This window comes from Mustela putorius, unplaced genomic scaffold, assembly GCF_011764305.1.
Source record: "Mustela putorius furo isolate JIRA1106 unplaced genomic scaffold, ASM1176430v1.1 tig00000487_pilon_pilon_pilon, whole genome shotgun sequence".
Lineage (NCBI taxonomy): Eukaryota > Metazoa > Chordata > Mammalia > Carnivora > Mustelidae > Mustela > Mustela putorius.
The window spans coordinates 10,976,374-10,998,776 of NW_025421399.1; the positions used below are offsets into that span (position 1 = coordinate 10,976,374).

General features: G+C 42.1%; 1 protein-coding gene across 7 annotated transcripts in view; it reads left to right on the top strand.

The window, feature by feature from the left end:
- Positions 1 to 22,403, top strand: part of KCNJ16 (potassium inwardly rectifying channel subfamily J member 16) — a 54,018-nt gene that overhangs the window by 26,358 nt on the left and 5,257 nt on the right. For 3 of the 7 annotated variants that reach the window (XM_013054488.2, XM_013054492.2, XM_004749071.3), the window contains exon 3: positions 22,224 to 22,392. The exons of 1 other annotated variant lie outside the window; for it this stretch is intronic. The gene's annotated coding sequence lies outside the window, so the exon portion shown is untranslated. 3 more of the 7 variants (XM_013054491.2, XM_045080967.1, XM_004749072.3) reach the window with 3 other exon arrangements.

Consider the following 22,403-nt stretch of genomic DNA (forward strand, 5'->3'; position numbering starts at 1 on the left):
CTCTGGTAACTACCAGTCTGTTCTCACATTTAAGAGTCTCTTTCTTGGTTTCCCTCTCTCTTTCTTTTTTTTATCCCCTTTGTTCATTGGTTTTGTTTCTTAAATTCCACATATGAGTGGAATTTATGGTATTTCTCTTTCTCTGGCTGACTTATTTTGCTTAGCATTATCCTCTCCAGCTCCATCCACGTCATTACAAATGGAAAAGCTTTGTTCTTTTTTGTAGCTGAGTAATATTCCATGATGTATAAATGCCACTTCTTAGAAGAAGATTTAATTTTTTAAGATTTTATTTATTTACTTGACAGAGAGAGAGAGAGAGAGAGCAAGCGCACGCACAAGCAGGGGTAGGGGCAGGCAGAGGGAGAAGCAGGCTCCCTGATGAGCCAGGAGCCCAATGAAGGGCTCCATTCCAGGACCCTGGGATCATGACTCAAGCCAAAGGCAGACGATTAACTGACTGAGTCACCCAGGTGTCCCCGTTCAATTTTTTTAAAGAAACAAGTGTTAAGCATAAACTATATATCAAGTAATGTTCTAGGTGAGTGAATAGTTGAGGATGTAGCTGTGATTAAGTTGTAGATCAATGTTAGGTTATTAATGTGGGTTTTATATTTCCTGTAGATTATATCATGTTACACAATTATAAAAACAGTTGTATTTCAGTTGAAATTAAGTGAAGTATTTTACATAATGTAGGAGAGAAATAGGAGAGAAAAATATTGAGAGAAAAGAGTTGATTATTCATTTTTCACCCAGTTAGTTGAAACTGGCGTTTAGTAATACATCATGCACAGAGCAGACCTAGTTGTAAATCCAATAATAGTATTCTATTCTCTCCCTATGATTTTGAAATGAAACTATGAGGTCAAACAAGACACCTTCTTCAAATCTTCTGAAAGTACTTATTTGTAATGGAAACAACACAGAGAACTAATTGTAGGACATGTACTTTATTTAAAAAATCAGTAAGTTGGCGACATCTTAAGTGACAAATCATAACATCTCCCATATTAAAATAAAAGAAAGCAGAAACTCTTTCTCTGAAAAATAAATCCTTGCTGCTCCCTATATCTCTTCCCATCCTTCAAGCATTTTCCTACTCCATTTGACAGCAGGGATCCCTACAAATGGGATACATATGGTTTCCACTCCTTCCCACCCTGTTCCTACCTGTTCCTGGACTCATCAAGCATCTGATTCTAGGACGCTATTGAGACATCTTTCATCAGTCACCAGTGATATCATGTTGCCACAACCAGTGGTCAACTCTTCCTTCTCCTCCTGACCCATCATTAATCTGTGACACAGATAACTCCCTTTTCCTTATCATACTTCCTTTACTTCATACCCCTTCTGGAGGTTTTCTTTCAACTTCAATCAGTTCACCTTCTTGGTCCTCTTTATAGGATCTTCCTCATCTTCCTAACCCCAGCTTGGGTTGCCCAAGAGCTTGATCACTGTCATTCCTCTCTTTTCTAACTATTTTCACTGCCTGTCTGGTCTCACCTATGTTCATGATTTTATGAATAAGTACATACTATATATGTACTGACAACCTCTACTTCTAGACCTCTCCCCTCAATTCCAGAGTATTATATTGTCTACCTGACATTTTCACTGGGTTGCCAGAGAGAATATCCAGTTATCACAAGAATACCTCAACTTCTAAATCCCTTCTCTCCCAGTTCCATTATCCCAGTAAATGGCACCAGTATTTGCTTAATTACTTATGTATGTCCACATTTTTATGACCAGTTCATTCCAAATGTTAAGACTTCTCGATAGATAAAAATGGGCATCGAGTAAGAAATGTGTTCCCTCCCTGATCCCAGACTTAGAAGAAGCAAGCAAACAAGCCAGAAAACAAAACCAGTTTCTCAGAAAGAGATTTAAGCTCTAGCTTTGGAACCACTACTGAGGTTGTCAGTGGTCATCTAGGGGCACACATTTTCCTGGAACCCAAATGCAATGATGTTGGGCAAGATGCTGTTTGCCTTAGGTATAGGATTACATAGACAGGGTGTGTGTTTGCACAGAAAAATCTTTACGGCGATAATAGAGCACCTACAGCTAAGAAGAACATACTTGGAAGAAGTTGTACGAGTCCGGGAGGTGTGAGTAAGAGAAAATCCAGCCTTCTGGAACAGTAAGAAGTTTAGGGGGTCCTTTGTGGCCACTTTGCGATTTGGGGAGATCCTTGTTGTTGAATAAGGTCACAATGGTCTGATCACAAGACAAAGATGTAGATGGGCAGGGAGGAAGGCTATTCCTTCTCGATGCTTGTATTCTGTAAGCTGCCATTGGCAAGACTGTCTACTACGTGTAGGCATGGGAACCAGTTAAAGAAAGTGTTGATTCACTAGAGTGAAGCTGAGAACTCACTGGCCTTTGTGTGTGGTGAATGTGTCCGGAAAAGCAAAGAAGGATGAGATTCTCCTGTGGGGTTTCTCATCTCCATGGTGGTAGGTGCTGACAGCTTCAGAGGGGGCAGGAAGGAGCAATGAGAAAGGAGCCTGGGATGCATAGTTGCAGTGCTCTGAGATGAAAAGGACACCAGGTTTGGGTCTGAACTTCATTATCTGGAACTAAGGTAAGACCATTTAGCGGGTTACAGAATGATCCAAGTCTCAATGAATTGCTTGTCTGATCTTGAGCTCGTTCTTGCTTGCATGTATGCCTGCTAATAGGCACCTGAAGGGTGCTTCCTTTGGCTCTTAAATGCCCTACCATCTATGGCAGGGAATAGTCTTTCTTTCTCTCATATAATCTCTGGGGAGAGCTGCACCGAACAGATTAAGAATGTGAGTGCCATTTATAGATCAGTGAAGGGAAGTAACGTTCGGGGAGAGAGAGAGACTGAAAGCATGATGACTTAGCCAGCTGAACATTACTTGTTGCCGGGGGTTGGGTTGGGGTGGGGTGTGGGGGGGCGACATGGAAAAGGATGAGTCTTTAACCTCCGGTGGAAACAATCATTCATAAAACCCTCTTTTTTGAAGGTCTCTGTCACCCTTCTACTGTTTCAAAGTGACAACAAAGTGGCATCAAGAATTTGAAAGACCGTGTTAAAACATGCTGTCTTTGATTTGTAATTCATTGCGTCCTTACCGCTAAAAATAGAGACGGAAATACTGGAAAGTCGTGCTAGGAGAAAAAAAAAGCTGCTAAAAGTTAACTCCAGTACATGATAATCTTCTCAAGCTGTTAAGTCTGATGAGGTACAAAACCCCTGAGCCTTCTAACTTTTTAAGGTTTTCTTCGACTCCTTGTTGTCTTTCGATTTGCAGTCTGTACCGTCGCTATGCAGTAAAGAGCCATCTGTTCCATTCCGTGCCTTCGGCATCCCATTTGGCCAGGCGAAGGAGCAGAGGCTGAGATAATACAAGTCATCTACCTGGAAATTCCAAGATTGCAGAGGTGCATGGCCATGGCACATAAACATGCCTTATTGATGAAACTCCTGAAACTTTTCTTTTAAAAGCCCCTTTTCCTGCTCTTTCTTTGATTTTAATGAGCCTTGACATAATGCTGAGAGTTTAGGAGCTAGGGATAATATCCCCAGAGGTCCTAAAAGCCCATGATCCTGCAGGTAGAGCCCAAATTGGCTGCTTATCAGAAGCACGACCTTCCTGAGTTACCTAGCTTCTCTCTGCCTCCTTTTCAGACACCTGTAATAAGGTCTGTCTCTGAGATATCACTGAGTCTCATTTGATAGGGTATCTGGCACCCCGTGAGCACAAGCTACGTGGAGACAATGGATACTGGCTCTGTGTTAGAGGGGGGGAAACTGATGTGGACATGATCGTGGATTAAAAACTAAGCTCACAGTAATATCTCAAATGACTTCACTCCAAGGAGCATATCCTCCGGTTTTCAGGCTTGAGAGAAGTCCGGCTGATTGCAATTTTGTCATAAGGAAGATTGGTTACTGTTGCATTGTCAAAGGTATACCAGCCTCCACCTGCTTCTGACTTGGTTTTCTGACCAGCAGTATTGAACATTCAGACATCCGCATTCTAGCCCTGGGCCTCACCTCTTTGAGGAGCCGAGTTTCTGCAGCCCAGTGATGCGGGGCAGGTCAGGGAAGATATGTTGGGCCGGCACGATGGGTGATGAAAGTCAACAAGAGAGTGAGGGCCCAGGATGTACTTTTGTGTAGAGCTAGTTTAATGAAGACAAATCAGTCACTTCACATTTTGATCTCTTGCAATCAAAACTTCTGTCATGGTAGCAGGAGTAGCTTCAAATCAGCTGAGGCAAAGTTCCTAGTTTGTCCAAGTGCTAAGCTCCGGGTGAAAACTCCTGACATTATGGGACACCTACTCGTTGGCAATGCTATCTGATTTAATTCTCTGAATTACCCTTTTTAAAAGGAGGAGATCAAAGACAGAAAATAACTACTCTGAATTCAGCTAGGTACGTGGTAGAGATGAGATGCAAAGAGAAATCAGTCTGACTCCAGTAGTCAAATCTAACAGATTAAGGCAAAGGCACTACTTTGTTTCCATTAAATAAATAATGTATCTGGAATGATAGATTGTGATAGGAACCTGATAAGGCCTTTCTGAGACCAGACCATCAGAACCTGAGTTTGGTTCACCTATAAGAGACCGCCTGCCCAATCTCACAGTAGGACTCAGGGGCATCTTGGAGCACAAGGGTGAACTGATCCAGAGGCATCTCCTGCCCTTGGAAACTTCCCTGTCAACCATTGCCCTGGGTTTCTCTATTTTTTTTACTAAGAAAAATCCCATGATCCAGGCTGAGGCTGTGTGTGTGTGTGTGTGTGTTTGTGTGTGTGTGTTTAGTTTAGGGCATGCACAGAAATACAAAATGAAAATAAAAACAGATCAGCGAAAATTTTTTAAAAAGTGCAACAAAAAAATCTCAGTATGATCTTTCCTATTTCTGTGACAATACGGCTTATAAGAATTTTAAAAAATCAGACGACTCAAGTGTGTTTACTTTAATGAGACAATGAGTTCTTTCAGACACTTTATTTTTAATCCTCTTGGCCAGTCTTTCATTACAATTCACCTTATAGATTTGGAGTAGATGCTATTTACTAGTTAATGAAACACGACACAAAAATCCTTAAATCTTTGAGCAAGAGATCTTAAGAGTTACATGGTTGAAACTTCCTAACAAGTTCAGAAAATGTCTGTCTATTCTTTAAGCTGTCATCCAAATTCTGAGTAGAGAGTCCTAATCTTTTTTTTTTTTTTAAGATTTTATTTATTTATTTGGCAGAGAGAGAGAGATCACAAATAAGCAGAGAGGCAGGCAGAGAGAGAGGGAGAAATAGGTTCCCTGCTGAGCAGAGAGCCCAATGCAGGGCTCGATCCCAGGACCCTGAGATCATGACCTGAGCTGAAAGCAGAGGCTTAACCCATGAGCCACCCAAGTGCCCTGAGAGTCCTAATCGTCACTCAATTATTAGAGATACTAACAATAAAAATATTCTTCTCGATGCAGGTATTAAATTTACTTCCCTGTCCATCCCACACCCAGACCCCCACCCTACCTTCTGTGGCATCACACAGCAAATGTCTTTCTCTCCTGATGAATAGAGATGTCCCATCTCTGAAATTCAGCCTATGAGCTTCTTGGAGCAGAGGCATGTGATGACCTCAGTACAATTAGTTCACATACAGGAATATAGTTGGTACTCAGCAAAGGTTTTAAACACATGACTCTATTATATTTCTTTGATGTTTTCTTCTTTTCCACTTCCTGCTGTGCTCCACATCTTACCTTGATAGTGACTTCTAAGGAGGAAGATATCCAGAGTTGAACATCACATTGCAGGTATGAATTGTCTCCAGTGGAAGAAACTTTGACAACTTTCACTAGAAATTCTGTGTGGGTGAAACTATTTTCTTTGCATCTTTCTCTTGATTTTCTGGAAGAGATATGTTTTTAAGCTCATTTAATCTTTCCTACTGCTCACCTCTTGCTGACCTTCTGGGCTTGAGACAGATCAGCTTTGAAGGAAATCATTTGCTTATATATCCATGCTGTGAATTACTTTGATCTCTAGAGCTAAAGGCATTGACCCTACATGAGGGTCCCTCTGCTCCGGGTTTTGAGATGGGTCAATCCATAAAGCACCTAAGGGGTTCTGGAACACACCTTATGGGACTTACCCAGTATCTCTTACAGTTAGCTCTGCCCTGAACTTGTGCCCAACTGTAGTGACTGAATTTCCTTTTTTTCCCCTGTGATCAGGTCCAGAGATCCACTTTCATCCTGATTCTGTTTCTAATAGCTCCTCTTCTCATTAAGGTTTCAAAATTGAGTAGTAGAATGTGATGAATCTCTTGTAGTCTTTTTTTCCCCCAACATTTATTCTCTGTGTGACCCTGGATGGGGCTACTGAACTAGTTCAGCTTTAACTCTGCATCCTTACCATGGGGTTGATGCTGATAACTGGTTGTCAGAATTTGGGAAAAAATTAAAACAGATACATGGACATAGAGTGCCTGGCACTTAAGATGTCTTTCTTTTCAGGCTAAGGGTTGTATCTGACCCTCATCCTTTCTCAGTCTGGAGTCCAGATCCTGAACCCCAGCTCCCCACCTAGAGCCCAGTGACTTTGGGCATTCCCTCTTTAATATGCCATGCTTGCCTGCGGGAACCCGTACCTGCTGCCTTGTCTCACTTCTCTTAAATTCCCCACTTCTGTTTGTTCCCTTCCTTATTGTCCCTTGGCCCCTCCGTTGGTGGCTGATAAGTGATTAACTGTAATTCTTTTCTCTCTTTACTCTCCTCCAGCAGCTCAGCTAAACTGTGTCCTTCTGCAATTGTATACCTGGGTTTGCCTCCAAGCACAGCCTGTGCCCCACTCCAGTGGCAATCCTAAGTCTTTAACTTTGACCTTAATAGTCTGGCCATTGTATTACCTAGATCTGCATGTATCTGATTTGATACTTGGAAGGATCCTTCCATCTTCTCCCTAAGTTAGTGCTCACAGCCATTCAAGGTGACCCTTGTAGCCTCCTAGACCCACACATACTGAGAGCAAGAAGCTATGGCAGCTGTACTCTACCACCAGCTGCTTGGTCAACGTTGGCCAATACCCTCAAGACAGAAGACTCAGGATATGCTATCGTTCACCTACAATGTTACAAGATACCTCTCCATAGTGGAAGGTGCTACTTCTACCTAAACTCTCTGGCCTATAATGGGTAATACATTCTTCTCACAGGCCCTCAAGACAGGAGGCTCAGTGCATAGCACAGGACCACAAGAGAAAGATGCCAGGGTGGTCAGAAGATAGAAGACAGGAGCGAGGGGAGTGTCGAAGCCATGACCTTTATAGGGATTTGTGCGGGAAAGGCCAGGCAGGACAGGACGCATAGGTTAGGCTTGGCTAGTGTAAATAATTTTGGTGGGCTTGTGGCTATGGGAGTTTGACAGCTCGATACCTGGCCGTGGGATAATGAAGGCAGAAGAATATTGCCTCCTTGAATGGACGGGCCAGATGGAAGAGATAGGGCTGTGCATCAGTTGGTTTTTATAATCAGAAGCATGTTCCAGGCTGGGTCTTTTGTTAGTTGGAAGAATTCCCTAGCCCTGGGAGGGGAAGTCTCTCCCTAGTCAGCCAGAATGTTGTGTTGTTTTGGTTTGGTTTGGTTTTCTTTTTAAGATAAGATATCAAAAATACACAGACAATGTAAAAATATTTACAATACATAGATCTTCTTTCATCTCTGATTTGACCTAACAAATAGACTGTCCTCAGTCATTGGTTAGGGCATGAATGTCTCTTAATTTTACTGTTGTCTGCCTCTACAAAAAGCCCCTTTTGTTTTGGGTCCCTCTTCTCGACACCCATCCTCCCATATCTAATAATCACCATTACTCTATGAGAAGGCAGATCTCTGATCAGAGTTTGAAAGTGTCCTTGAGGAGAGTAAGCCCGTGTCCTGTCTTTCCCAGTGGAAATGGCCTTTTCCTTCTTAGAGGGATTCGTAAACAATCAAGCGCGTGTGTGCAGGGGAGGTGGGAGAACTGATTTTCTAACTCACAGATCAGGAACCAGACTGACACCCACACACCCTCCTCTCCAGGGCTGAGACTTTATGATTAGGACGGAGCCCTCCATAACAGCCAAGCTACTGGCTGCACAAGGAATTCATACCGAACTAATCTGTGTTCTTTGGATCCAAGCAGTAGGAAGCGTTATCCTTGCTGCTTTCCTCAGGATGCTCTGTGACATCAACCACACTGGATTGTTTTTCCCTTTGTGTTCAAACACTGGCTTCATTCCAAAGGGCGTCCAAAGCCAACAAGCCCACCCACGGACGGTGTAATCTCACAATTGGAAACATTCCTCTCCATGAAAAGGCAGCGCCCAATAAGCTCTCATTGACAGCATTCCCCAACAACCCCCCACTCCAGCTCTGAATTTCCTTTGGTCTCCTTCCTTGCTGACATTTCTTAATGGTTCGATGAGGTGGGATTATCTTGGTATCCTGGAGTGCACATCAAGGGCTGATCTTATCTGTAGAGTGGGTAGATACATCTCAGGAAAGCTTAAAAACAACCACAGATGCTGAAATGTTTCCCTACAACCCTGGTGTTTGGACCTTCAGGAATAGTACACAATCTCCCTGATTTTAGAAGATCTGGCTTGAGCCTTAGAGACAAAAAAACATGCACACCCAAGAGCATGACATTCGCCTTTATGCACCACTTATAACCTGGTTCTGGAGCCCTGGGCTGAAGCCTACTTGTTTAGTCAACATCTTCATTGCTCTAAGTCTTAGTTTGTTAATTTACAAAACAAAGGATACAATAAAACTTGCTTTTGGAGATGTTTGTTAGGATGAACGGAGGACGCGGATGACAGCTTTGAGACCTCTTAAGAAAAGATCCAGCAGGACTGAAGGGAAGATGTCATTAAAAGTAGAGGTGGAAAGTACACAGAGAACCCTCGATTAGCATCACAAATTGCTTATTGGCTGGACCTTCAAGGTGGCACCACACTGAGCTCCTTGGTGGTCCTCTGACTTCCTGGCCATCCCTGTTTAGATACCTGAGATTTTTATTAGTGTTGGTCTACTGAACTGACAGTAAAATCTCCTTGGGGAAAGGGATGAGGGAAATACGCTGACACATGGGCAAGACCACAAATCCCAATGTGTTGTTTCCATACGAAGAGTGTTCTTTGATTCAGGTGACCAGGATAGAAGGCATGAATGGCACTGCTGGGAAGAGCCAGTGGAGATCAGTATTGCTTGATGACACAGGCATAGATCTTGTGTTGCCAAGGCAAGCCTGGGTCCAAGAACCCAAGACCCAAGGGGAAGTTCTGCGTTGGTGGTGGTGGAGAGGAAGGGGTGGGGCCTTTGGTTTTCACGAGATTTTAGTGCCATTTAGCCAACTATGAATGACTAACAGGACAAATACTCCCTCAGCCTATTATGTTTCCTTTCTTAAATGTTTGTGGATATGGAAGCTGGCATGAGGCTATTCACAAGTTGTTGAAAATCCGCCTTTGAGGATTGGTTTGTAATTTTTTTTTTTTTTCAATGAGGGCATCCAATTTGTCTCTCTACAAAGTTACATGAAATTTGGAAGTTCAAATGCCAATGATGTTTACATTTCTCAGTTAAAAACCCAGTATGTCTTCCTCTGCTCCTAAAGTCTATGAATGGAAAAAGCTATTTTAGTTCATAGCATATTCTTTCCATTAAGATTTTAAATTTCTGCAGTACTGCCAAGACTCATCTGTTGAATGAGTTTTTTGTAAATGTTATCTACCAGACATGGGTGCAAAGTGGCATTTTTAAGAAGTTGAAGCAAAAGGTAATTATATTACCAGAGAAAGCATTCATTTCCACCCCCTCCTCCAATCAGTCTCAAATAAAAGGAGACCATGTTGGCTACAATTAAAATTACATGAATAATTTTTGATAAAATCAGTAGCTAAAAATTGTTGAATTTTCAAAACACATTGGAAACCTTCTTACATATAGCTATGCTGTGTACATTTTTGGCAAAGAGTGAATTTGGATTTGGATGTGGGAAATCTATTTGTTCAAGCCAAGCACCACTTAAATTTCCATAGGCAGATTATCTGCTGGATGAATTAGCCCAAGAAATTAAAGATAAAAATTCCTAAACTGCCTTTTGCTCAGCTGCCCAGAATGTTCCCCTTGATTACATCCTGCCAGTCTGATAGCTTGAATTCAGGGAACAGAAAAATCATTTTAATAGCCTGCAAAGTACAGAAATGGGGCATTCTTTCCAGAGCATATGATTTATTCAAAGCCAAATGCAAATCGATTTCTCATTGCTTTCCTCCTGTGACTTATCTATAGCAACATCTCCCTTCATTAGCTTAGAAAGTCAAAAATTAACCACAAAAGTGAAATGCTGGAGAAGCCCCTTTGCATGTTAGAGGCTGGGAAGGTCACAAACCCAACCACATTTCTTTTGGATCTACAGCATAATGCCACTTTGTTATTCTACCACAGATACTTCCGCGCTCCCGTGGGTTGACCAGATATCTGTGGTATACTGGGCATGATGGAGGCTCCTTCAGGGCAGTAACCATCCTCAAACTGCTCATAATAGCCCTCACAATGCCTCAGATATAGTTGAATGTTAATCGAACTGAAGAATACACAAAACTTGTTTCCACGATTTTTTTTCCCCTAGCTCATTACAGGCATTAGTATAGTTTAGCTAAATTAAACAGTCTCTTACAATGAAGGTTCAAATATCTTAGCATGTCCCACAATGAGCTCCCTAGTGCCCATCAAGAAAAATAGACTTGGAATAAAATCACGTCTCTTTTTAAGAGAACTATTACTAATGGGGGTCACTTCTGTTTGCATAGGCATTCACAGATAATAGAATCAAATCTTCCAACTCAGGGTAGGATGATTCATTCTGCTTCTATAACACTGTAGTAGAGACAGAACTATAACTTGTGGAGAAAATATGAAAACTGACATACATAGAAATTTAAGAGTCTATCAAATGCTCTAACTTCCATCAGCTACTTAAATCTTCTATTATCTGCAGTAAGTGGCAATGCTTTTTTGTCAAGTGCCCTTGAAAAGACACAGAATAGAAAGCGAATCTCTTGTGATAGGCAACACCAAGCTTAAGGTACTGCCTTAATAGGCTATCTAACTGAATCTTCCCAGGGAATTCTTTTGTCTTGCATTTTAAAGACCTTTTCTCAATGTATCTGTATCCACAAGGGACAGTGGAAATTGAGATAACAGCCAATAACAGTTGCTTTATTTTCCTCCTCAATGAAGATGTCCTGAGTTTTCATTTTGACAGTTTAAGGTAGAAAGAAAGTCGATTATTTAAAGGGTAAAGACCTTGTAGACACTATTCAGGCCGTTCCCAGTCTGGCAAATCATATGTATCAGTTCAGTGATTCCCAGAAGACTGAATAGGACAATCGATAGATTCTCTGTAAATTGCCAAAGAGGACAATTTGAAGGCAGTTTACCCCAAATGGGAAAATGCCAGCAGAGATAGGACTAGGTTTTCTTTTGGAATACCATAAATACCAAACTTGAAGAAGGTAAAAAATCATGGCACTTATGTTTTTCATAGATGACTTTTGTTTTGGAATGCCCAGCTAGGTTCAACCAAAGCAGCTCCCGAACCATTTAGAAAGCGAGGTGGGTCACTAGTCCATAATGACTCCTATTCCTAATGATACTTGTGGCTTCTCTGGGCAGCTCTGCCATGCCTCCCTAAAGGTTATGTCCAGACAATCAGATGCTAGAAGGGAACTTTTAAACAAGTCTGGGAAATTGCCCGTCTAATAATTTATGGTTAAAGAAAATGGCAGCCTCTCTCTCATCGTTTAGATCTGTACTTCAATGGACTGTAGTCATAACTAGAAGCACTGAAATTAAATACGTATTAAGCACCAACACTATGAAAGGAGACTTGGGGACACAGCTTCCTTTAATCTTCATGGAAGTTGTATGATTTGCAATTTTCAGATGGGCAAATCATGGCTCAAAGAGTTTGAGTAACTTTTGCACACGTACCTAGTCTCACTAAAGATTAAACAGATATCTGAACTCCATCTCAGTGTCTCCATTCTTGAAACTCTAAGGTAGTAGATCTCTATCTTGAAGATAAATAGGGGGGTGCCTGGGTGGCTCAGTAGGTTAAAGCCTCTGCCTTCGGCTCGGGTCATGATCCCAGGGTCCTGGGATTGAGCCCCGCATTGGGCTTTCGGCTAAGTCTGAAAGCTGAGTTGAGTAACTTTTGCACACGTCTCTGTCTCTCTCTCTGTCTCTCTGCCTACTTGTGATCTCTCTATGTCAAATAAATAAATAATATCTTTGGAGCACCTGGGTGGCTCCGTGGGTTAAAGCCTCTGCCTTCAGCTCAGGTCATGATCCCAGGGTCCTGGGATTGAGCCCCACATCAGGATCTCTGCTCAGCGGGGAGCCTGCTCCCCCCCCCGCCCCGCCCCGCCTGCCTTTCTGGCTACTTGTGATCTCTGTCAAATAAATAAATAAAATATTAAAAAAAAAGATATATAGGAATCAGCTGGGGCTGGGGGGGTGAAGGGATCAAAATTATTGTGTTGAAGCACAATGGTTGCAGGTGTAACGTGCTCTCCTAGAATTTTCCCATTGGGTTGGTGGTAGACAACACTTCAAGAAACACTACTGTACTGTATTGCTTGGCAAGGTGTCTTAATGACGTTTTGGAGTTCATGAAAATGAATTATTAAGAACTGGCTAGGGCCACCTGTGAGGCAAATCTACATCACAAACATCTGACCCTCCTTCTCCAATCCACCCATTTCAAAGGACCATTTCCCTGGGTCTTAAAATCTAACAACATGGGCCTGAAAATAGTGAAGTTGCAAAATAGCACAACTTTTAACATTTTCTTTCCAAAGTCATTGAAAATATTAAGATAAAAGAAAGATGCCTAAAACAGACTTTGGGATAGCCAGCCAAGAAATGAAGGTATTAACAGTTTAATATGTTTTGGAATGGGGAAGGGAGAAAGAGGGGCACTGAGAAGAAGGATTGCATCTGATCCCTGTTTAATTTTAACTCTGCTTTACGTATCCCTGATTTGTTACCAAGTGCTTTCATGAAGTCTGCAATTGGTCTCCAGTGGCCAAATCGGACCCGATTCCCTCTCCATCCCCAACACCCCCCCCCCCCCCTGTTTTAAATGAGATCTGGTTTTACTTAGATGAATTAAATGTCACTATATTTGTTTCTGTGAATTGTTCCAGCAAAAATTACAGCATCCATGTCTGACTTTAAACGTCTGTAGGACTGTCTGCCTCTCTGGGCTATTTATAGTTGCCTTTTAAAGGCCCTAATAAATGCTTTTAGATTGCTATTGGTTTGCTTTCCCTTTGTGGAGACTCAGAATTGGTACCAACTGAAATTACCTGTTTTTTCCTCTTTGCTAAAGCAGCGCATGTTCACTGTAAAATATAAATAAGGAAAAAGAAGAAAAAGGAAGAGCAAAAAATATCAGACCAAATAGAGAGCCACAGTTGACATTCTGTCATGTAGCATTCTGTTATTTAAAAAAAAATACATATATATATATATATGTATGTATATATATATATATATATGTATGTATATATGTATATATATATATATATATGTATGTATACATATATATATATGTAATGCAAGCTGTTTTTGTTTTGTTTTGTTTTGTTTTAGTCCTGTTTTATTTTTTTTCCACCTGACGACATGTTTCAAGTTGTTTCTCATTCTACTCCCGCACTTTTAACTACTATGTTAAAAGTAACGAGTAATGTTCTGATTGTACCATTACCTATGAAACAATCCTACACTTATTAGACGGTGAGGTCAGGGCCAAAATTTGCTACTACAAATATTGGTACAAATTAGTTACACTAGTAACCATCACTATGCTCATCCAAGAGAATTTCTTTAGGACAAACTGCCACAAATGGAGTTTTTGGATCAGAGGCTGTAACAAACCCCTAGACTATTGTCACTTCATGCCGACTTACCTCCAGAAATAGCTCAAATTAAATAGTACGATATATATTATATTTGAGCATATCTTTAACATGACAATATAATTACATGTATCAGTGTTGGGAGTACCACATGGCTAATAATTCAGTTGTTGCTTTAATAAACTTTACAAAATACTTCTTAGTGCCAAGCTCATTTTCCTTCCCAACTCCAGATTTCCAGAGTTCTGCAGCATGATTACAGGAATTATCATTCTAGGGAAGCTACTAACCTGAAGTAAACAGTATTTTTTTTTTTTTTTTAAACTATGTGTGAACTGGTGGCTAGGACAGGGGAGAGACAAGGTTAATGGAAGGAACCGAGAGCTGATGTTTGCAGAACTGTCAGCATTGATGTTTTAACAATTTTAGGGATTGTTAAATTCTTTTACTGATTCTTTTACTGTAATGAAAATCTCAGTTAAGGATGTATTCGCTCATTCCTTCAATGTCTATTTAGTGAGTACCTGAAATCCACGTGTTTCTCTGGTGCTGGGGATATAGTGGTGAAGAAGGCAAGGGGATCTTTCTTCGTGGAAGCTATCATCTATTCCGTGGGGTCGTCCTGCCAACAAACAAGTCATCATCCAGGCATGGCAAACATTTTGAAATGAAAATCATGTTTATGATTCAGAAAATAAGGACATGGGGGAGGATTTTCGCTTAACTCCTCATCAGACATGGCGTCTCTGAAAAGGTGACATTGAAGAGGAGACTTCAGGGATGATAAGAAGCCACATGGGCAGAAAAGGAAGTACAAAGGTCCTGAGGCAGGAAAAGCCTTGTTCATGAGAGTGGAATTTAGTGGATTATTTTTTTCTGTAAAGAGTCAGATCCCAAATATTTTGGCCTTGTGGGCCACATTGTTTCTGTTGCTACCATTCAAGTCTGCAGTGGTATTGTGACAGTAAGTAGCTGCAGACAATTTTATAAATCATCACCTGAATGTTGTGTTCCAATAAAACTTTATGGAAGTGACCAGTGAGCCGGGTTTCACCCTTACACTATAATTTTTGGACCTTTGTGTTAGTGAAAGAGGGAGACACAGTGATGCTAGAGAGTGAAGAGTGGAAGGGGAATGGTAGGAGGTAATTTCTAGAGGTGGGCAAGATCAGAGGTAGCTGCTCTGTATACAATACAGATTACGCAAATTCTTCTAATTGCCCTAAGAAGACTGGGAAGATGCTGGAGGGTTTTAAGCAGGAGAGTGACATGTTTCGGTTTTATTTTTAAAAAGGGTATATTGAAGTACAACAAGGGCAGAAAAAGAAGATCTCTTAGGGGTCCACTGAAGACATGGGGGCTTTGACTACCAGGAGACGTGATCAGATTTAAGATATGCCTTGAAGGTGAGCCCACAGGACTTGCCGCTGGGTTATGTGATGACCAGACCATACGCTTGCATCTGGGAGAGGTTTTTAAAATGCCAGTGAAGGGGTGCCTGGATGATTCAGTGGGTTAAAGCTTCTGCCTTCAGCTCAGGTTGTGATCCCAGGGTCCTGGGATGGAGCCCTGCATCAGGCTCTTGCTCAGCAAGGAGCCTTCTTCTTCCTCTCTCTGCCTGCCTCCCTGCCTACCTGTGATGTCTATCAAATAAATAAATAAAATATTTTAAAAAATTGGGGTGCCTGGGTGGCTCAGTGGGTTAAGCCACTGCCTTCAGCTCAGGTCATGATCTTAGGGTCCTGGGATCGAGTCCCACATCGGGCTCTCTGCTCAGTAGGGAGCCTGCTTCCCTCTCTTTCTCTCTGCCTGCCTCTCCGTCTACTTGTGATTTCTCTCTGTCAAATAAATAAATAAAATCTTTAAAAAAAAAATAGAAAATAAAATGCCAATAAAACTGAATTTTAACTGAATTTTCCCTCTTTCAAGTGATGAAAACTATCCCTGGGTATCACAAGCAGACAAAAATATTATTGGAAAGGTAACAGGTAACTCATAACATCAAAGTAAGGGAGAAAAGAGAAAACCTGATAGGAGCAGAAGCAAGGGGCAGGACGAAATGGAAATCTTATCTCGGGAACTACCTCCCCTAGAGCTGTGACTTGGGCCCTTCTCTGGAGCAACGTAGATGCCCTGCCACACCAGTAGCCTCTTGACTCCGTGTATCTGCCTGGAAAAGACAGGCTCCGGCATCTGGCATCCTGCATCCCTGCCGCAAGAGGCCGTCTTGCTTGCGAAGTTCTGATTGGTCCCTCCAAGGTCATGTGACTCTGCTCCAGGAGCAGGTGAAGAAACACATCGGTGCGAAGTGGCTTCTTCCACTTCCATTGCATCTTCCTAATCCTGGCCGGCATCGTCTCTTTCTTGATCTTTGAAATGCCTTCCTGGGCCGCTCCCCGCGTCGGCTTTTAAATTTCTCCAACTGATCTTCCACTGGGTCGCCAGAGTGGTCTTTATAAAAATGGAAATGTAATGCAGTGCTCTTGGTAAAGGTGCTTTGATTGCTTTTATTGCTCTTGGGAAAAAGACCCAAATCTTAAATTCTCCCTCCCAGGTTACTGATTTACGTTCTGTCTCTCTCTTCCCAGCATTGACTCTCTACCCACCCCACCCCCGTCCCCCATGGCCCGAATTCAGTTCTTTGGAAAGCACGCCCTATGCATCCTTGAGTCACCTGGCCTTTGCAAATGCTGTTCCTCTGCCTGGGAAACTCTTTTTCTCTTTCTTCTTACTTGGTTAACTTGTATTCATTTCTCAGATTGTAGCTCAGACAGCCATCTCTCCCAGACTAGATAAAGGCTCAGTATTATAAGCTATGGCAAGAAACAGAGGAGAACTATGTATTCAAGTTAAGGGTTAGACAGGGGTTCAACAGAGGCTATAAATAAGGGCAGTTTGCAAGGTGCTGGTGGGGTACTCGTTTATATTATGCCTTTCATTCCTTACCAAAAGGTTTTAAGAGGGTCAAGCACTGTCCCTATGTTTTAAAATAAATAAATGAGGCTGAAAGATATTTGTGGGATGCAGTTGAGATGTGGTAGAACCATGACTAGAATCCAAGTCTTCGATCTCTGTACTTTTGTCCTTTAACAACGCTAATGCAGGACCAACCATGATAGGGAGCTGGGATGGCATCTTCGGTAGCAGGAAGGTTACATCTTCGGTTACATCTCGGGTCAGAACCATGGCTCTGGATGCAAGCGGCAAGAGATGAGTTAGAAGGGTGTTATGTAGACCAGGTAAAACCAGGTTTTTACCTGATCAGGGAAGCCTGATTTCAAATGATAAAATGCAGATGAATTCCTGTAATGATAGGTTCTTGTGAGAACCAGGCCTTACAATTAGCTTAGAACAAAGGGCGCAGCTGTCAGACTACACCTGGAAATAGCGAGATAGTAACATCTAGATAGTGGCTGTGTCTCAAACAAACAAAATGGGACAGAGAACAAGGCGAGTTGAGAACATGTTTACCGATGACCACAGGCAGGAACAGTGAAGAGCCTGCTCTCACTTAGAGATCAAGTCCTTTACCAAAGGCTCTCTGATTGCCCTGCCCAGAAGGCAACCTCCCTCCTCCCTCCAGCCATTCTCTGAGTTAATGCCTCATTTCCACAGCCCACAGAGACACGTTCCACAGAGGTAGGACTCTTACTAATTCTCTAAAGTGGATGACTCTGGAACACAGTAGGGGCTCAATTTAAATAAATAAATAAATAAATAGACGACTAAACAAAACAAGAATGAAAACAGTTAGCAACGAATTCTCATTGGAGAGCTTTAGAAATCCCTGGGGAACCTTCTGCACCAGGAGGAAATTGAACTGTGATCTTTAAAAGGACATAAGATCTCATGATATCCAGCTTCTGCAACCAACCCAGATACAGCTCAAAGTAAGTTCTGAGCAACTCAGGCTGGCTCCCAGCCAAGACCGGGATGGGCTGATGATCATGATAAGAACAAGAGAAACCTTCAGAACCATCTTCGTAAAACGTGCCCATACCACTTAAGACAAAGAATAAACATGATAACCATCCTGTGAATTTCTCTAACCTGGTAACTTTGCCAAGCTTGTCGGGCTTGTTTCCTTTAGCTTGGTTGCTCAGAAGAAAGAGTGATACAATTTCTTTTTAAGCAATACATTTTAAAAAATGAGTTGAAAGCATGTGTATAACAATGTGTGTGTGTGTGTGTGTGTGTGTGTGTGTGTGTGTGTGTTGAGGACAAGGAATAGGGGATTTCCCATTTGGTAAAAGTTGTGAAAAGGAAAGCAAAATGATCTGGTCCCTAGAGCTTTGGGGAGCTAGTGGAGAGGCAGAGAACTGGGCCACCTGCTTTAGTGGTAGGAAACAATGGTGCCATCCCTGAGCTTAAATAGATATGCCTACTGGGAGCCACTTTGTCAGTCTTGTGTCGTGCAAGTGGAGAGCTCTTTGACAGGGTACAAGCAGATGCTCTGGTATTTTATAGAGGGGGGAAACCGCCCATGGAGGATTCTGATTCATGCAACAATTCTTGAATAATTACTATGATCTTGGCCCAGTGAAAGATGGCTTCCCGGTCCTTATCTCACTCAGACTCACTGTCACTCAGTAACATAGGTACTCTTATCCCTGTATCAGGCATGAGGACACTGAGGTTCAGAGAAGAGTTACTTTCCTAAGCCACTCAGGATGATGGGGGCAGCCCTGGAACTGGAATCTGCCTCCCAATTCCTGATTTCTCTGCAAGACCCAAACACGTTTTATTTCAGACAATTGCTTCTGAAGGCAATTTGTTTTTAAGGTAGGATAATGTAGAATTATAATTCTTATTACTTTGGTATGATCTTGACATACCAGAAAAATGGGGAGACATACTCCCAGCCTCTACTTTTTTCCTACTTCTTTATAAAACACAGCATCTTTTGGGATGCAGCAAGATTTATGATTAGGATGTAGATATTACTTAAGAAAAAAAAATGAGCTAGAAAGAGGCTCTCCAGATAGTTACTTGCAATGCTGTAAAACCAGATTTCTTCTTCTCCTTCCCAGCTCTGGATTCAGTTCAATTGTTAATATAGTTGAGAGTCCCTTCCCTATCATAAACTGGCACAGAATTTTTTTTTTTTTTTTTTTTAATTAGAGAGAGGGAGGGACAGGGGGAGAGGGAGAGGAAAATTCTTAAGCAGGCTCCACGCTCGGCTCGGAGCCCGATGTGGGGCTTGATCTCACAACCCAAGGATCAGGACCTGAGCTGGAAATCAGGAGTCAGACTCTTAACCTACACTGAGCCACCCGGGCACCCTCGCACAAAACTTTCTTAAACTGCTTCAGGAGAAATTATAGAATTATATCAGGAAAGACATAAAAGTTTTTGTCACTGAGGACTTGGACCAGAGTTGGAGACTAGAGGGAGAAAAGAACAGAAAGGTCAAAGGCTGTAGCTTAACCAGAGACCTGCTCTGAGTAGCTGAGAAGAAACACAAGCTCACCACAGAATGTCAACAAAGGAGACACTGCTTGCCATGCGGGAGACAGGGTCTATTTGCAGATGTCTGGGCAGCATCTAGTGGGCTCTGAGTGAAGCAGGTGGTCGGTGGCTGAAGGAAGAGCTCCACCTAACTGTGTCTGAGTCTCTTTATGACGATTCCAGGCAACACAAGGCTCAGGCTTAATTCCAAGACAATAAGTTGTGGGACAGGTTTGGAGCAAAATAACCCCAACTTGTTTGGGTTCTGTCCCATCCCATTAAAACCCCTATTTCTTTCCTCCTTAGCAACCAGGGCCCACCCACGAGTGCCATCTGATGACATGTCCTCTCACTACTACCCACCAGTCACCCCCTGCTCAGGCCCCTTCACGAACCACAGAACTGCTCCCAAGCCAGTCCCCAAAGACAATGACCAGCACACAGAATCTAGGCCATCCTTTCTACACTCTGCTTCCTCAGGTCTCAAGTGTCCACTGCAATTTATCTCATCTCATGGTCGCCAGGAAAGTAACTTGATTCCTGAGGACTTCATGTAAATCAGCGACATGCTAAAGATGATACTTGTTAATATCACAGGCCCTGGGCATGAATAATTGAGTTTCACCAGAGGTATTTAGAGCATTATTTGTGGTGTGTCTCAAATTACGCAGACAATTCGTATCCCTATTAATATATTTATAGTAAGCAGATGCTAGAGACAAGATTGGATTTTATTTTTAAAGCTGACATGGGATTCTAAAGTTTTAGCCATTTTGTTGTACCTTCAACGTGCTAACGAAAAGTTTTAGTTTGAAGAATTACCCGCGAGAGTATTCTGCTCAGTAAAGAGCTGAATTTGAGAGGATATAGGCAAATGACAGAAGGTTTGCTGCCGAATGGGTGAGTCTGACTAAGGCACTTCCCATACTGAGAAATGAGGACAGATACTCAGGTGGGTCACTTGTTTTGCTGAAAATACTCTGTCGTGTGTAGCCCGTTGGAAACATGCTAAATCGGTACAGGTTTCTCCTTGAATCCATACAAAGATCTAGAGGACTAAAAGCAGGTCCCACCAGTGCAAGTCGATTAAGAAGCTTTGATATATATTTTTTTAATGTCTGAAGTGAGTACAATGAGATCTCGGGAAATGACGCACCATGCTGACCCTGCCTCTCCCCTCACTCTAGCCACCTGTATATTAGAACTCCTTATCATGGTAACAAAGTCACGGTCTTTTTTCTGCCTTGGCCATTAACCACCTGCAGAATACTTTGAAGCTGGTACAAAGGGGAACTGCAGATTCTGCATTTCCTTCCGCACTTTATATTCCACGATTTTGTCATTGCGGTGCTCAGATTCCCATTTTTAATAAAAAAAGGAGTTTTATCCCCAACAAAATAGCCACTATCAGTTTCTAGAGGGTAAGGAGAACAGCATGCAAAGAGAAATGCAGAAGGAGGAAGGTCGCAAATGCTTTTTTGGGATGGAATGGGAAGTGACAAGATGAGTATGAAAGCATGGAAAGGTGTTTGGAAAGCCAGGTTTTAATTCTAAGTAACACCAATGTTACACACAGAATGTCCATGCAATTGGCCAGTCTTCTCTGTCATTTACTAGAAAACAAGGGGAAGGGGTGCCTGGGTGGCTCAGTGGGTTAAAGCCTCGGCCTTCGGCTCAGGTCATGATCTCAGGGTCCTGGGATGGAGCCCCACATCGGACTCTCTGCTCGGCGGGGAGCCTGCTTCCGCACCCCCACCCTGCCTCTCTGCCTACTTGTGATCTCTCCCTCTCTGTCAAATAAATAAATAAAATCTAAAAAAAAAAAACCAAAGAAAAAGAAAAGAAAACAGGGGGAATAGTGTACAAATGAACACAATGTATGAAACAGATTAATAAATAGTTTGTCTAGTCATTTTGACAAAAGAGTGTCCATAAAATTCTTTGCTCATTGGGTAATCTGAGAAATGATTAAGACTTGATACAATTAGTTTGGTTAAAATCCGGCCTTTAGCTTAAAGACCATCATCTTTTCAAAAGTGTATCATTTACCTGGTTGGAAAAATAAAAAATCAGGGTTCCTGGGTGGCTCAGTGGGTTAAAGCCTCGGCCTTCAGCTCAGGTCATGATCTCAGGGTCCCGGGATCGAGCCCCGCATCAGGCTCTCCGCTCAGCAGGGAGTCTGCTTCCCCTACTCTCTCTCTGCCTGCCTCTCTGCCTACTTGTGATCTCTGTCTGACAAATACATAAAATCTTTAAAAAAAAATCAAAGATCAATCAAGGGTCTGCACTAGAGCAGATTCTGAAAGCTTTTGTCTGGATAAGTTGAAATGAATGGATGATCAATTCAACGTGGTGGGCCATGGTGGGGACACAGGGCATGGTGGGTTTAGGGCAGAATTCTCACAGCCATAAGGTGTATCCCTGAATCTATTACACTATTCAGAAATAGACTTTCCACATCCTCAAGTTTGCTCCATTAACGGCTTCTATTAATTGAAAATCCGTTCCCCAATTAGCATAACGTTGAAGGTGTTTTTAAAATGGTTTGTTTATAACAGTTGTTGGCACCACCGGAATTCACACTGCATGCCATTTCAAATAGAAACCTTTCTTTTTTATTTCTGGCAGCAGAAAAGAGCAGAGTCACACAGTAGCTCTTGATTTATGAACTGCACTTTCTTATTCTCAGACTCCCACAGTGTGTGCCGTTCCCTTTAAGGAACAAGGTTGGGAACATTTAACAAGGAAACAATTCTATCTCGAAATCTACTTTTTAATTTGAAATCATATGGGCCTTTGATTATAATAGGACCCATTCTCATGCCTCCAACGGTCGGGTGAGAGAATGAAGACCCAGAAACCTTGAGCAGCTTCTTGTTGTTGTCAAGGGTCATTGGATGACAAATGGGACAGGAACCTACAAGAATGATACATGTTGTGGGCCAAATTCGTGGAACCATTTAACATCCGACATTCCGGTAAGCATTTT